This window comes from Camelus bactrianus, chromosome 5, assembly GCF_048773025.1.
Source record: "Camelus bactrianus isolate YW-2024 breed Bactrian camel chromosome 5, ASM4877302v1, whole genome shotgun sequence".
Taxonomy (NCBI): domain Eukaryota; kingdom Metazoa; phylum Chordata; class Mammalia; order Artiodactyla; family Camelidae; genus Camelus; species Camelus bactrianus.
This window is the reverse complement of record NC_133543.1, coordinates 6,003,499-6,021,506: the sequence shown is the minus strand read 5'-3', so window position 1 is coordinate 6,021,506 and position 18,008 is coordinate 6,003,499. Positions and strand designations below refer to the sequence as shown.

Genomic DNA, 18,008 nt, shown 5'->3' with positions numbered 1-18,008 from the left:
GTTCTCCCTAGGCCTGTCCCCACAAAACCCTTCTCTCCAAAATACAAGCACATCATGTCACAGTCCTCTTGTTCAACCAGGAAATGTTCAACCCACTGTTTCCCTCCCCAGTAAAGTACCTAACTGTCCTCCCTCCCATCCCACCACTTCTTTCTTTGTGACAACTCTGCACTCCCCACCCACCATCCTGAACGCAGGTGCCTTGCTGGCTGGGACCGAGATGTTTCAGTCTCACACATCCTGCGCCCATTCACTTTCCCCTTGTTACCTTAAAAAAGCCTTTCCTGAGTCACCCACAAATCTGATACTGAACATCATAAAGTGCTGAGTTTGCAGTCACTGTGTGCATACCTCCCAGGTTTTGACTAGGTTTCCTTCACAAGATCTTCATTAAGGAGCTGCATCAAGAAGTTTAAAGAGTCTTTTCTTACATCTGAGCGGAGGAGCCTGCAAAAAATTTAAATGGCTTTGAATAGAGGGTTAACCAGGGACAGAGGGTTAGCAGGTCCTATTCAACAGTGTCATGAGGCAAAATGTTCTTCAAAGGCTCAGAGTGGCTTCTGAACGTGGAGTCAGCAAGGAGGAGGTGACAGGCAGTGAGTAGGGTGGGTGACACTGGGTGCGCTTCCCCAGCTGGGGAAGAATTGGATTTTGTTCTAGTTTTCCAAACAATTTCTTACTACCTTTTTCAACTATTGTCACATACCATTTCCTACGAATTAAGAATATCAATGTCAGTCATTTGGGCCACTTGGGAGAAGCAACACGATGCCATTCACAGGGCTGGGACATGACAGCCACACCAGTCTAGGTTGATAGACCAGTGGGGGTATTTCCAAGGTGATCACGGGCATGCAGCAAACTCCCCAGCTTCAATGACCTCATCTCAAAGGTGGGGCCAATAAAACTACCAAGAAAAGTGCGTGATATTATTGCCGACAACTGTTTATTAGGTAATTGCCCGTGACAGCTGCAGCTTAATGGGGAATGATTATGATATCAAGGCCCTGTCTACCTGGCCACACGCTCCCTGGCTTCCTGCCTTGGTGCAGCAGCAGAGTTTGTTTAGCCCATATGAACGCCCCCAGAGCAGCACTGATGGGAAAGCTCGCAGCTCTGCACTGCGAGGTGTGTTCCTTTCCTTCTCAGAGCTGATCACAGTTTGCTGTCATCTGATTTTATGTTTATCCCTTTTATAACAGCCTCCCCCCGGAGTTTTTGCTCAAGCAGCACAGGGCCAGTGTGTCTTGCGGCCTGCCAGATATTCTGGGCTGGGAAACAGCTGACCCCACATCTGGCTCTGGTGCTGAACTGAGAGGGTAGAAGGCCCTGGGCCACATGCTGAACCGAGGCCACTGCACCCAAAATTATGATCTGACTTTGGGCAAATTACAGTCTTCTTTACCTTGAGATTCCTCATCTGTCCATGAAAATATATGCCCATGGCACACAGAGTTACAAGGATTAAAGGAAGTCACCAAATTCATAACCTAGCCAAGGGGCTACCAGTGCGTCCTCAACAGACAAATGCTGCCTTTACGGCTCTGACACACGCGAAGCGGGGCGGCCGCACACAGTGAACACTGCTAAATGCCAGTGTGTTAAGTGCTTCATGTGTGCTACAATACTCTTCAGAACTTACAACAATCCCAGGAAGAAACGAATAATATCATGCCCATTTTACAGATTCACCAACAGGTTAAGAGAGGTTACATTCTAGTCCAAGGCCCTATGGTGAGGAAATGGCGATTTAAACCGGATTCTGGGCCCAGGCCTTGTCTCCAACTCTCTCCCAGCCACCTGATCACTTGCCTATGAATTCCACCTGTCCAATACCTAAGTGTGCAGTCGGCCAGCTCTTAAATGCAATGTGTGCCACCGTTTGTCAATGTTGGTTAATTACCATAAACTCTTCTCAGAAACCACTACAGAAAAGAATGGTGGACTTAAGGAATTCTGCATTGCGTTCTCCTGTAATGTGCAGAAACCCTTCCCTACACCACCAAATCCAAATGTATGCTTCCTCCATGTTTATGTTTGCACACGGCTTATTAAAGTAGAAGATACCTGCAGTAATTCCATCTCGGCTGCTTTCCAAGGTTGCAGATTATCCATAATCAGTCCATGAACGAAAATACTACAATTTGAATGAAAATACTGCAACCATGTCAGTAAACAAAGAATGCTGAAACCAAGTCAACAGCGGCTGCCGCCACCACCCAGCGAGGACAGGGCTGCAGCCCAGCCTCTGCAGCCACTCACAATGGTGCCCTCTGAGGGGACTCAGTATAAGAAAGGACAGGATACTGGCCCTAGATAGCTAGGTGCTTGTCTAAAGAATGAATTCAGTGAGTCCAAAATATTTTCTTCCTCCCATATATAGAAAAGCACTAAATTATTGAACTTGAAATACCTGGCTTTCTTTAGATAACAAGCAATCTTTTATTGTTCCAACAAGCTTGTCTTTGTTGTAAAGCTCCTATATATCCTAGCTCATCCCAAACCTCTTGGGAGCAGTCCCTCAGAGAGATCTGAGAGGCTGTCATCCCGGCTCGAGTCCTCCCGCAAATAAAACATAACTCTTAAATTTTAGGTGGCACATGTATTTCAGTCAACTGTTTTGGACACCATGAAGGGACCCAGAGCAGACTTTCTCCACCTGAACTCTCCGAGTAACTGGGGCCTTTGTACCAGCAGTGTCCCTTTGTGACCATCCGCCTCCTCGGGGAGTCCAGATGAATTTGGGTGAGTCTCCCCTGGTTCTCGGATCTCATATATTGGTTGATAATCCTGAGTTTTATTTGGCGGTGTTTCCAGGTACCTGGCCCTCCAGTTGGAGGAGACTGGGGGGAATTACTCACCCAGTGGAGACATACTGGTTGGGACCTCGTTGAAAGGTAACGGGAAATACCCACATGGAAGAGACGTCAGAAGTGGGCTGGTGGAAACCTATTAGGAAAATACTCACCCAGTGGAGACGTCCTGAGTGGGTCCAAGTTGAAAACACTGGGTTCAGGACTGAGTGGTTAGGTAAGAGGCTGGTCTAATGTTTTCCTCAATTTGGTTACATCCATTGAATTTTTCAGGATAAAAGTAAAACTCTTATGAGGAACCTTTCAACTCCAAAAATGGGACCATCCTCCTGGCTGGTAACAGCTTTCTCGGGTGACAGAGAATCTTGCAGGAGTGGTAGAGACAAAGACTTCATGCCATAGAGTTGTCCCTGCGGGAAATCTTACTAGCAAATTTATTCTGAGAACCCGACCTTACAATGGGGAATAGAACTTTCAAAAAAAATAAAAAAAAGAAAAGAAAAGAAAAAGAAATGACAGATTGCCAGCCTCCAATTAATACCCCAGCCAGGTTTATGTACATACAAAACTTACAACATTAATTGGGAATTAGAAAAGAAAATCTCAATCTGAAAGTAAATAATCAGGCCTGATAGAAACATTTTTTGGAATTCTGAACTTATAAAAACAAAATCCACTTTAGGGGGAACTTGGATTTCTCTTCCTGTGTCCTTGAAATGTAAACGTTTTATCTTTCTCTGGGTCTTTTAAGTGTGTTTATGTATGTATATGTATGTTTACTTTCTTTTTAAAGGAAACCTTGGACTCTGCCATACAAAAGGTACAAGTATTGCGTACATATGGTGGCCACGTAAATAAATTGGATTCTAAGCAGTTCTTTGTTTGTACCAATTTTCAGATATTTTGCCATTTTAAACTTTGTTGCATCAGCCTGGACCACAAAGGCCTTTAGCTTTTGGAGAGTAAAACTTTGAATTTTATTTAGGCAACACCACCACTCTCATGTGGAAAAGCCTCTTCATCTTATTCATTTAAAATCACTATATATATATATATATAAATTGATGGCCATATGATGGATCCTTTAATTTGGAAAAACTTTTAAATTTGTGAAAGTTGAAAGAGATCTCATTATAAACAGCTGTTTAATTGGTACCTATTAAAATCAAGTTTAAATATAGAAAAATATATCTAATTGTTAACCTAAGAACTTAGTTTAAAAAAAAAAACTGTTTTGAAAAGCTACATTTGTGTTTTTCCTTTCCAATAAATGGTTCTAGAGATGTTAATAAAAACTTAGAATAATTATTGGTAATTAAATTGAATAACTGGAAAAAGGATTGTAAAAATTTCGGAAAAAAAAAGATAAGGGCTTATCCCAAATGGATAAATATTTTTATATGGTTATTTTGAATGAGATAAATAAAATGGACATTTTTGGAATAGATACAAGGTTTTGATACTACACTAGTAAAGTAAAAAAAAGGGCCAAATAGATCACCTACTTTCCCCCAACATTAAAGCTCAAACAAGTCCATTTTATTTGCCACAGTTTAAAATATATGTATATATAGACTGATATACTTGATTAATGATTGGGACAACAGACCAATTAATCAAATTAAAAATTGAGTAGGACCTAAGCACTTTGGCTGAAACTTGGGCATCCTAGAGACTTTTCTATAAAATTAGATACAATGACAAACAACAACAAAAAAGTTTCTGGCAATCCTTCTAGAAATAAAAATTATTGATTAAACCTAATAAATATAAAAATTAAAGGTATAAGATTTAAAAAATTTGAGATAAATGTTTATAAAATTGGTATATTTAAATGGTCTTTATATAAACCTTTTGCTTAATTATGTTGTGGGATTGATCTGTTTCAATGGAAAAACGCTTCCCCTTCTTGGTATTATAAGGCTGGGCACATATCTGTCCCTCAGAAAATATTAATTGAACAAAGTAAAGGAAACCAATAGAGTTACATGAGCCATCCAATATAACGTAGAACTAAAAACTAATATACAGTGGCTAATAAAAAAAATATAATAAGAGGTTTACCCTGGGTTTAACTTATAACTCAAGGAAAAGAGACCTCACTAAATACCTTATGCAAGCTTTGGAAAACATGCTAAAGTAAATCTTAAAGTTTTAAAACATGGAATTCTTTGATTACAGCTCTTCTCACTGATACAAAAAAGCCAAATAAGGAGATACAATTGGACCTGCGTGACAGAGCAGTTCTCTGGGGAACTGGAAGCGTCTGTCTTTGTCTTGCAGATCAGAAATATAAATACAGCAAGCAGTGACCTAGGACTGAGCCTAATTAGCTCAATGAGATAAAACTTAGGGCCAAGAAATTTTTGGCATTTTAGAACTCAGAACTCTGACTGGTCCTTCAGACTTTGTCAAGAAATCTTAAATATCTGTTTCATAAATAGTAAGCCTTAGTGATTTGAGCAAGCAAATTCAGCTTACTAGAACTATTATTATACCTATCTTATAAGTAACTTTTAAAGTGAAGCTATGAGATCTCTAGCTTTTGTCTGTTTATAAACCTGCGTACACATTACAGATGTGAGATATTTATACAGCTAAAAAAAAATCAAAGTCAAAGAGCTCTGCTTAATTGACGTAAAAAATAAGAGCTTACAAATTAAGTATGTTTAAAATAAAAACTGAACAAATTGACTTTCAGCATCACGTGAACTGGAAAAATTCAATATTAAGATAATATTTGATATTGTTTAGTTTAAGTATGTTCTAATTAATATAGACATCTTTAAAGTCATCGATATTAAGTATAATACCTTTACTGTACCTAGGTTTAATGAAAGTCAAATAAGATTCTGTTATATCTGGTGAAGATTTGTCAAGAAAAAAATAACAGTAATGTGGTGTGGTAAAATTTTAAGTAAATTGAATGCAAATGAGATGAGAGCTTTGGGTAAATTTTTAAAATATATTTTTAAAATGTATGCTTAACATAATCTCTAAATGTTTGGTATCTTTAAATTCTAGAGTTGTGCTAAATTAAGTTAAATGATAGGATTTTATTTAATAGCTATGCCATTTTCAGATAAAATAAGATTGAAATATGAATTACTTAACATTTAACTTACTCTTACAGAGAAACTAAAGGTGTTTAGATATATTAATAAATGGTTGGTGCCACCCTGAAATAGACTCTATTTTTAAGGGAATGATCTCAGTATCCTAGGAAAGTAAGATAAATGTGTAAAGGAAGATATAAGAATGGAATTATATTTTGTTAATGAAAAATAGTGACTTTGTCCTGAAGCTGGTTATTTCTGAATGGAAGAGAAAATAAGGGACACACTAATATGAGAATAGAAAGCTGTGGAAGGCTTGTGGAAGAGGTACCCTAAGGAAAGAGTTTCGTACGTTGTCGGAATTGGCTAAATTTAGAATCAACTTGGGCAAAGTAAATGAATCTTAGAAGTAAGTTGGTACAAGACTAGATTTGGTTTTCTCGCTGTTAAGAGGAAACATGTTTTTTGAAATGTTATTCCACCTTCAGCAACAGATTGTAAACCTTCTTATACCACTTAACTGATCTGTTCTGCCTTTACTTTTGACGTATTTTCTTGTTAATGAATAAGTACTGCTTTACAGTGACCTATATGATTATCTGACCAAGTGTTCTGAAATCTTTTAAAAAGATCCCCAGATATCAGTTTCTAATTAAAGTTCTTTTAATCTCCAGTTAAGTTTGGGAAGTTACAGATGGCCCCTGAAACATCCCAAAGAGAGATTTTAAAACAGTAAGTTTCATTTGGCATGTTAAATTACATGATATTGTCAAATGAATAATAAATCTTCTAAGGTTATATTGTATGAGAAAATATTATTAATATAGATATTCTAGTAATTATATGGTCTCCCTAAATTTCTGGTATATCTGAAATGTTACCAGTGATAATTCTGGGTATAGTGACCAGGTTTCTTTATCGATTATACTATAACGGTGTTTAAGCATGCTTTTAAATCTTTGTCTTTTATAGACTTTTAATTGTTTTCATCTAATGATTTTGAAAATGCTTTCTCTTCAAGGAGATTTACTGATTTCTAATAAATGTCAAACTATAGCACTGAACTAAACTGGGTAAGAAATTTTAAATATCTAATGAAAACTCTGATTAAAAGAATTAGTTATGTGCGACTAAGTAAACTGATGAATATGGTTATAATTTTTGATGTTGTTTGTACTACTACTGGCTTTTAACCTGTTTCCCAGACATAAACTCTTCCTTTTAAGCTAGTTATAAATCACAGAAATTTGATAAATTATACCTATGTAAGCAGACTTGATACAGTTATCTTTTCTCCCTATCTGATCCTTCAAGAGACTAAAAACTCTTAGGTCCCCAATGGCTCAATCAGACAAATGAGGAAGATCATCTCCTAACAGATATAAGAATCTAAAGGTATTTTAAGAATTTTAAAGAGAAAAGAATTTACCTAAATCTGTAAGGCAGAAATCAATGACAAGCCATTGACGTGGCTTTCCAGGCAAATCTTATTAACATTCTACCCTGAGACTCCTTATTAAAAGTTCCAACACAGCCAATTTAAAAAAGCCTATATGATCAAATAATCAGACGACTTGTAAAGAAATTAATCTTGATTTGGCTTTATTTGAGAAAAATGAGGGTAATTTTAGAGAGAAAAAATATTATATTTTACTGGATATTAAGTTCTAGTTTTGTTAATTGAGGTCTATATTTACTAAGACACTTCCCAGATCATTCCTTGCTTTTATGTCATATTGCTGTACAGTTTAATTTAATTATGAAAAGGATACTCTAGGTTTGTTTCCGAAGCTCAGTAATCTATCCTTGTGTAAATTTCCAATGCTCCATGACCTAAGCCAGGGGATTATACATACTGGAACATGCATGACTTAAAGAACTGTCTCCAACCTGAATGGAAAGACCTTTTATCAAGTACTCTTAACTAGACCATACACACAAAAGCTGAAGGAAACGGAATTTCGGATTCATTTCCTATCAGAAACAGCCCCTTCAGTGCACTGGCCTATAGAGCACTTGCTCACCTGAAAACAATGCCAAAATGGTGAAAAAGCTACCAGGTCAGGATGAGAAGAAGACGACATCTGAGCTCGACAGCTGACCCAAGACAACGGACCAGGCTTTTATACCAATTACTTTGACAATTTCTCCTACCTTTGATTATGAACTACTCCAATTGTTAAGTTTATGGTAAATTACCTATGTCTAGTACTTCTGTGTTACCTTGGTGGGTTTGCCTACTCCAAGGCTCTAACTAGATAGCCCTCAGAAACGTTATTCTAAAAATAATTTATAGTTCTGTTTAGGCCACTGTTGATCTTACAACGTGGGAGAACTCACCTGGCCAATTAATACCTGCTCGGAGCCTGACCATAAATATGAACTTTCTCATAAGATCACTCAAACTCAATCAGAAATACAAGCAAAATTTTAACCCAAATATACAACTTCTCTACTATTAAATTCTTATTCGTGACTTTAAAACGTTACTAGCCTTATTAGTTATATGATCTCTATTTTATTAAATTGTTGTCTGTTACATTTCCCAACGTGTAACTAGGCCTACAAGATTGATGATGGCTAAACATCCTGAAGAAATAGATAAAATTTTTAACCCTGCATAAAATAAATGTAATAGTGTGATTCTAGGTATGGTAATGAGCAACGAAGGGCAAAAATTTCCTGGATCATAATAGACTAGTAAGACAGGCGATCCAGAAAACTTTTAGGATCAACAGGCCCTGAAAAAAACCTAACACCTTGAATGGCAGCTCAGAAAATTCTTCACCTGAAATAGGATTGAGCCATCCTAGCACCGTGGGACAAAATTGGTCATGAAATGTCTCTCAAAATATAGGTCGAATTTAGGACCAAGGGGGAGCACTGTGAATGAAAATACTACAATGTGAGTGAAAATACTGCAACCATGTCAGTAAACAAAGAATGCTGAGACCAAGCCCTCAGCAGCTGCTGCCACACCCCAGCGAGGATATGCCTGAAACCCAGCCTTTCAGCCACTCACAGTGGTGCCCTCTGAGCAGACTCAGAATAAGAAAGGACAGGATACTGTCCCTAGATAGCTAGGTGCTTGCCAAAGGAATGAATTCAATAACCCATATAATTGCTTCTTCCCATACATAGAAAAGCACTAAATACTTGAACTTGAGATATCTGGCTTTCTTTAGATAACAAGCAATCTTTTATTGTTCCAAGTACCTGGTCTTTGTTGTAAAGCTCCTATTTATCCAAGCTCCTCCCCTACCTCTTGGGAGCAGTCTCTCAGAGAGATCTGAGAGGCTGTCATCCAGGCTCGAGCCCTCCCGCCAAATAAAACATAACTCTTAAATTTTAGGCTGAACGATTATTTCAATGAAGTCCCAGAATAGACACAACTCATCAATTCTGTAATGGAACACACTGAATCAGGAACCAAAAGCATGTTCTAGTCCCGAAAATCTACGGTTTCCTCTTTCTTCCTGTCATTATACAATCCCACCAGAACTCATTAATTTGCTGTCTGCACGCTTGGCAACCAAACTTAGAGAAGATTCAACTTAACAGAGCTCCATGCTGGGGAGAAACCCCCGCAGAAGCACAGAGGTCGGCCTGCCCTCCCGCACGCTCTGCTGACCCCTAGTGTCCTCCGTGGAGACCAGGCCAACAGAACTGCTCCAAACAGCTACAAAGTCCCACAGATTAAATAAAAGCATTTTATTTTATACTATATGTTATGTATATACTCATCTCTGAAAACAGCTTTGCCAGAAGCCCAAATCTTCAACATTAATCTGCAAAGGCAAATCCGGTCCCCAAGGGAAAACAAGTTTTAAGATGATGTTAAGGCCTCCAAAGTCCTCTCCAGGACCATCAACCAAACTGCCTGCAGGCCTGCAGCTGCAGGCGGCTACATGTCTGCTTTTAAAGCAACCCCTTCCTGCCCTCGGGCACTACAATGTCCCTCTACGCCCTCCCTTCTCAGGGTAAGAGCAGCTGCTGCAGAACCTTGCAGGGCAGCACTGACAGGACTGGACAAAAGGATCAGAGCTAAACTAAGCCTTCTGATAACACGAGCTGTGTCACTTTACAGATGAAGATATATATAGAGAGGGGTGGGGTGATATTGCTCAAAGTCACAAAGCTAATAAGTGGCAAAGTCCATACCTCTGCTCCTCCCTCTGGCTTGATGCCCCAGCTGGGACGCCCAAAGGGTTCTCTCGTGCCTGCCTGACCAGTCCTTTACTGTCACTCATAACCCACAACACGGTCTGATCCTAGCCTGCCTTTTCAGCATCTTTTCCTTCCAATCTCGCAGGAACAAGGCTGCTTGGGCCACTTTATGACTTCCGGCTTCCCAAAACCTCCATGCTCAGGCTGGTCTTGCCTGTGCATCCTTCCCCCTGCTCAGAGGCACTTCTTCCCCTGCAGGAGGACTTTTCCACTCTCCGCAGGGACACCCCCTCATGGGAGCCCTCTTCTTGCCCTCAGAACGGCAGGTGTCCTAGGCCACATCCTGAGCTGCCCCATTAGGTCTGCGGGTGCTCAGGTCTGCTAGTCAGACCAGCAGCCTCAGTGCCAGGAATTATGCCCTGGTCACCCTGCAAACATACTGCCCACCTCACAGCCCCCAGCCAGCAGGCCACCTGGAAGTCACAGCAAGTGCCCCACCCAATCCAGAAGTCTCTTCATTTGCCAGCACCGCTGATGACTTGTCTCCAACCTTTGGTCAGTTTTGCAAAAAAGAGCACCTTCCACAGTGAACAGTGGGTTTTCGCTTCAGCTCCCATCTTTACTGCAAACGTCAAGGGAAACCAAAAGGCCTTATCTCAACACTTTTCTGATGACACCCTTCCACCCACTATACTCATATGCTCAAGAAAATTGGGTCCACGTGATTTTGTTTCCCTTACGCTAAGTGGCTCAAAACACTGTGTGATTTTTTTTTCCTTTTTTGAGGGTATTTGTACTCAGTTTCTCGGCTTTAATCTGTTTTTGTCTCTCTCTTCAGTATCCCAAGCAGTTACCACTTCTTAGCCACTTCAGCAGCCTCCCTCCCAACATCTAGTCTAGGAAATGGGCTGTGATGAGGGGCCTGGAGGCAGTCACAGAAGAAGCAACTAAGGGACAGAGAGGCGACATAGTTTGCCCAAGGTGATCAGCCTCAACCCCCAACAGTGTGTTTCACGTCCCTCTGTTTAACTCTTATGCTAAACAAGCTAACTTTTTGTAGATTATGGTTATAAACAGATGAGGTATCAAAATACATACAAGGACACACATCAACTCTAAGATGTTCATTAACTTCACTATTTTGTTTCTATTTTTTTAATTTCTATTAAAAAATAATTAAGAACCTCTGCAGTCAATATAGAAAAATGTTACTGGGTTTTAATCCAGAATATAGAGGTGTTGTGTGTCATTACTCATACTTATTTGTATGTTCACAAGACAAAATGATTTGAAGGTCTCTCTCCCCTCCTCCTACTCAGTACCTTCTCTCACCAGATCTCCCAGTCCACACATCTAACAGCCTTTCACTTCACCCACAGCTGAACTCATCAGTTTTCCCCCAGAGCTCCCTCTGCACCTTTCCCTCCTCAGAGCACAGCAGGACCATCACTTACCTCATTAATCCACCCAGAAACCTTGGCCTTCCTCCATTCTACCTTCACAGACAGCATTCATCCTTTCATTTTTACCATCTAAACATGCTTTCAATCTGTTCGCTTTTACCCACTGACCGTCCCACCGCTCAAGTGGAAGCCACCAACACTGCACACCTGGACTCACGAGTCTCCCAAGTGTCCCCACAGCCGCTCTCACGTACCTGAGACAAAAGGGATTGTGTCACTCCCGCGGTTTTAGGACTCTTTTCAAACCAACTCTTCTTAGAAGAAACTCCCAGTTCTTCACCTGGTAAAGATCTTTGCCATCAAATTGTCAGCTCAGGGAGGGCAGGACACGCCCTCTCCCCTAGGACCCGCCCTCTGGCAGAGCATCAGCTTGGGAGGACCTGCTGAGCTACACCAGCCTGTATTCTAACCCTGGTCTTGAGTTCTTAGCAAACTGCTTCACTTATCCATACAAACCCAAGGTAGATTAGAAAGATTTTAGATGTTGAGCTAGACTATTGATTTGGGGATTTTGCACTAGCAACCTGCAAGTACATGTTCTAATGATTCTGTCTTCTTAAAACCACACCCAGATTTAAGGAGTATTTGTGGAATGTCTTCGGAGTAAAAGGGACTGTACTTTAACAGACTATATGTTTTATAACATGAACAACCCTGACAGGGTCACAAATGGAACCACCTCACAAGTGACAGAAGACAGGTGAGAGGCACAAAGCAACAGGTCACAGAGATGGTAAGAGCAAAGTTGTTTATCCAACCCCCCAAAAATTTTTTGAAAGAACCGAAAACTCTGAATTTTGAAAGTAAAACACTATCATATAAAGAAATAAAATAAATAATCCTCTTCATCCGTGTTTCAAGATCTGACTGCAGAATTTTTAGCATGCCATTCTGAATCCTAGCACAGAAAAATCAGATGGACTAGTGGTGAGTAAGTTCCAGGGAAACGGCAGCAATTCCTCCACTTGTAAGAGGACACACACTCAATTGTCGAAGGTGATTTTAAACCACATTCTGGAGAAATTCAGAAGATTCAGGCACCGATTCTAGATGGTGATGACTCGGAAGGACGGGTTGGATGCATGCTTCTAACTGAGTCACCGGCATTCTTACACTGCAGGGGGAAACGGAGGCTCTCAGTTATGAGCAGAGATGTTCCTGTCATTTCTCCCAGGGCGTGCCACGGGGACTCAGTGTCCTGCAGCAGCCTGGCCCCAGGCGAGGACCAGCAGCGTGGCCCACTCAACCAGGAGGGGCACTGTGCTTGAGAAAGCCCATCCCCGATGGGAGAAAGAGGGGCTGGTGGGGTTGTGTGTAACTATAAATGATCATAGAAATACACCTGCATACATTCATTTGATACAATTAATATTAGCAGGCTATTTAACAAAATTTCAATTGTCAGTGTTAATTTTACCATTCCTTTCCTCTTGTCCCCTGCACTCTGAGACAGGCTTAGGCTCTCTCACACCTGCAGCTCTGATGCAATAGTTGTGAAGTCATTTTACTTTGCTGCAAGTGTCCTCGCTCCCCGTGTCGCTGTGACTGTCGTCTCTTAACAGAGTCAGTTGTCTTCCTGGATCTCTCCCTGAGTTCCTTGCTCCTGCTTCTCAGATCCTGAGATAAAGAACAGGTGAAGACACATGACTAGAAAAGGCACTGTGGACTTGACCAAAGTCCTCAGTGACCCCCTAGGTGAGTGCTGCCCACCCCTTACCTTCGATTCTCAACGTTCTGCCCAGGGTGACATCCAGACAGGAAAGAGTCTTGGGCCCAATTAAAAGCTGTGAGGCTTGGGTGCAGGGAAAGGTGCAGGAGCTGGTTCTGGAGCCGGGCCCCTCCCCACCTCTGCTACTCTCTCTCCCGGGGCCCCGCACCCAAGCCCCCAGGCTCCCTGATATTCTGTCCTTCTCTTCTACACTACTCCAAGCCCTTTTCCCCTTCCTTTATTCCCTGATTATCCCCAGCTGGAGTGATTATTTCATCACAGCATCTAAAAAAATTTCCTACAGCTGAAAAAGAAGTCTCCAGAGGTCAATGCCCACATGGTGGTTCCTGAAGAGAGCCCCTGGTTAGGGGGACTCTCACCAACACTCACAGGGCATCAGACATGTTGCAGGGTCGACCACCCCAACAAGAATTTGCTGTGACCCCTATGCCCGCACAGCATCCCTGTTCACAAAACTTTAGTTGGGCCACTTATCCGTTATTAAGAAGCAAAAGTAAAAAAATTGCTCATGTTTCTTACTAAAATTATCTATGAGGTGGAAAAAGAAATTGTAATAGAAAAGAACAAATTTGACTCCATGTTAGATGTGTTCGTTTGTCTTTAAACCTGTACCCTGTTTTCTAGGCTAAGACTTGTTATCTCTGCATCTTTTGTAAAAGAAAGTTGCCTTTAGCCTGAAATATCCAGGAGGGCCTATTCTGCGGGCTCTGATCTTTAAGGATGTTAGCCCTTCTACACTTATGTAGAGATGGCAAGTTGCAAAATAAAGAATAAACTTTGTTTTTTTTGAGGTTTTACAGGGGCGCCATGATTTGACCCACATGGACAGCTGCAAGAACAAAGGATTCCAAGGAAATCAATTCGTACAGCAAGAAGTTTGCAACAACCAACCACACCCCCACCACTTTTTAGTATAAAATGAGACTGAATTCTGACTTGGGGAAGAGAGTTCTCCTGGATATCAGTATGCCATCTTCTGAGTCTGCCAGCTTTTCAAATAAAGTCACTATTCCTTACTCCAAAAGCTCCTCTCCCGATTTATTGGCCTGTCATGCAGCAAGCAGAACGAGTTTGGACTTGGTAAATAAATGACTGCATTAGAGGTAGTATGTCTCCAGTGTTTCCTCATTTCCAGTATGTCACAACCAATCAATTTTATATGCTGTTTAACAACACGACCAAAAAACCTATTATACGGAATTGATTCCATGGAAATAAAATTATTTCTTCTCCTTCAAAACTTTGTTCTTTTCTATTTTATTTTGTTTTGCTTATTGAAAAGAAAATAAAAGTCAAATCATTTTATTTCACCTATTTTTATAGCTACATATTGTAAATACTACAAAGATATTTAAATTGCAATAAAAATTGTTCATATATTAGTATAAAGATATATACACAATCAAAGCAGAGTAGGAAAGGAGTGGATATTTACTAAAAATCCACTGCACATCCAGTCTTTTACAAGCATATTCTGGAATATAAGCTCTATTATCCAGGGGTCCACCATCCCCATTCTCACTGCCGAATCCCAGAGTAATTAACCTCCAAGGCACCAGCATAGAAGCACGCGATCACTATTTTAGGTATAAATGAGGGAATTAGCTCTTTCAATTCTAAAACAGAAACCTTAAAATAAATACTGAACTTATTTACAAAGAAAATTGGACACAAAAAAGTACAGTTTCTCCCCCAAGTGACAAAGATAATTACTGGTAAAGGCAATATTTGAACTCATCTTCCTGATTCTAAAAACTAAGGTGGAAATCCCCTTCGACTGTGGAGGTCCAGCAGCACAGCCTATCACCCTATCTTTGTTCAGATCTAGCTTTAGACAGCCTGAGACAGCACCCCATTAATATGGAACTCGAGGGCAAACGATAACAATAAGGATTTTATATTCAGTAGTTTCTTAGGTCTCATTTATATAAAGTGTCAGCAGGTCAGCAGAAAACTCTGGGAAATATGAGTGGGTCCAGAGCTTTTTGCTGATAAGAAACAATCAATCAGGAAAGAGTGACCTTCCCATGAGAGGCCTCATGGACATAAACTAAAGGCAGCTGAGCAATGAAAACTAGCAAGACCATGGAACTCAAGCAAGAAAGATCCCTGCCATCCCCCACCCAGTTGCCTCTTCACCCACATGGACAAAATGGCAGAAGACCCAGGTTCTTGTCCAAGTTACACCATCATGGATTCTCACCCATAAAAATTTATGACTCTATGCTGTCTTAAGCCATTTCCAACTCAAATATGATGACACCAATATCTCAGAAGAATGTCTATGTCTTCACTTTCTCTCTTCTAGTAGGATACTATATCTATGGCCAAAAAGCAGAAATCCAATTAAAAACAAAATGCACGAAGGCTGGTGAAAGTCTGGGTAAGAGACTTTGTTCTCACGCTCAGTGAATGAAAACTCAGAAAAAGTGTTCCTTCTCCCTCTGCAAGTGGGAGGCAGCCTGATTGTGTGTGTGTTTGTGTGCACGTGTGTGTGTGTGTAAATCAAATACAATGCATTCTGGGATGTGTACAGATTTTTTTTATGTTACTGTCATTTCATGAGGATGAGCCAACCTTTAAAGTAACTTGAATCTAGTGTTCTGAGAGAGTCCCAGGATCTTTTGATGGAGGAGGGGAAAGGGGAAAGGAAAGGAGGAAAGAAGTAAATGAAGCAAAGGAGTAAGAATACTACTAGGGAAAGGCAAGACTTTAATTTTGTTCCTACTTGCATCACACACAAATTAGGGACTGACTTTCCCCCATGTCTCGTCAAGCACTGAGTTGCAGAAGAAGAGGCGACAGCCCATTTCTCACTGAGATTGTGACTGTACATGGCATCTTATAGACACAAATTATTTACCCTGATCAAACACTCTAGCAGCAGGCCGTAATTCTCCTGTTTTGAGAGACAAGAAAACAGGAGTTCAAAGAGGATGTATAACTTGAGAAAAGTCAGAGGACCAGTAAACTAAAGAGGATGAATTCAAACTCAGATCTGAATGGAGAGTCTGATCTTCCCACTCCCAGGGCTGGAAAATCCTTAACAGACAGGCTTCCCAGCAACCGGCATTGTTCCTGGCACCAAGCATTTCCCATGGCGATGGTCACCTGTTCTCACAGACACAGTGCTCTGTGCAGCCAATAACCTCCATTCGACCTTGATCATATACCTGCCTCACTCACCAGGCTTCTCCATACAGACAGGAAAGCTGGCTTTCAAGTCCGTACAAAGCCACCCCTGGTCTTACCTGGGCTCTTCAGTGGCTTTTCCAGCATAAAGGCAGCCATGAAAGTGCTCACAGTTTGTACATGAGCCAAACTACCTCTCTCCATCTGTCTCCCCACCTATACTACTTAGCTATGACCATTTTGAGAAGCTTGGAAACAAATTTTTAAAAACAGAAAAGAAAGTATTCTGTAACAAGTACTTAATACTTACAATTTTAAATGACAAGTTACAAAGTGAGTATTTACAAATTGAATCTGCCTTCCTAGGTGTCAGTTTTAACAGTTAAAAAATATAATAGCAAAAATTCTCACTTACAAAATTAACAAAAACATCAACAATAATCTGGAATAAACTCAAAAACAATGCCCATATTGTACATGGAGAAACACAGGACTGTACTGAGGGGTAAAGTAAGAAGTGTGAATGCAGAGACATCAACATATTGTATGGAGGAAAGCAGTTTTGTAAAGATGAACGTTCTCCTAAAGATAATTCAGAACTTACTTAAAAATCCCATGACAGCTCTTATCTGTTTTTTTTTAACTTGAGCAAAATATTTTGGAACTCTTCAGGAATAATAAAGTCATAATACTAGACAAGAAAATTGGGGATGGAAAAAAGAATAAAAAATCACACTGTCATATATTAAATAAATTTTTACAATATGTAAGATATAGCACTGGAGTAAGAAAGTAAGACTGACAGAAGTAAACCATGAGCTCAAAAAGAGACTCTAGTGTACATAAATATTTTGTACAGGTGGGATTTCAAATCAAAGAGCAAAGTATGAATTCAATAATTGTCTTGGGACAATCAGAGAATCACCTGGAAAAAACAAATTCTATTCCAGTCATAATGACCACAAGAAAAATTACAGATAGTGATGTAAATATTAGAAAGTACTAATAACATCAAATACAACTCTTTGCTCATAGTAATTCAACTTCTCCTCACTATAACAAGTAGTATTATCATCTCCATCATAGAGATTAAAAAATCCTACAGAGGAGATATATACCATTATAAGAAAGTATTTCTAAGTATACTATCAAGGATAAAACCCAAAAAGAAGACATTTACTGTCTTAAGATTATTTTCGGCCACAACAAAAATAAACCTACTGAACAAAATGAAAGGCAAGAAATGACAAGAAAAAGCTCTGTGATACATGTTAATGAAGACAAGGGGTTAATGTTCATAACATACAAAGAGCTGTCACAAAGCAACAAGAAGCTCCCTCACTTAAATGTGTGCAAAGGACAAAAGGGATGATTCACCTTTTAAAAGTCAGATGGCTAATGAGTGAAAAATGCTCAATACCTCACTGGTCATCAAGTGCAAACTAAAACAATGAAAAAGCAATTTTGCTCATCATATTGGCAAATGTTTTTAAAAAATATTCTAGGTAGTGTCCGTCTTTGAGAGAACAAACTGAGCGAACTTTTTGGAGGACGACGTGTCAATGGATATGTAAACTCTGAAAAATGTGTGTACACACAGACTGAACTCCATTTTAGGAATCGTTTCGTTTAGAAAAAAAATCAGTTC

The 18,008-nt window shown here is 40.0% G+C and overlaps 1 pseudogene; it reads right to left on the bottom strand.

The window, feature by feature from the left end:
- The window catches only part of LOC141577679 (trafficking protein particle complex subunit 9-like), a 141,119-nt pseudogene that overhangs the window by 13,146 nt on the left and 109,965 nt on the right, over positions 1 to 18,008 (bottom strand).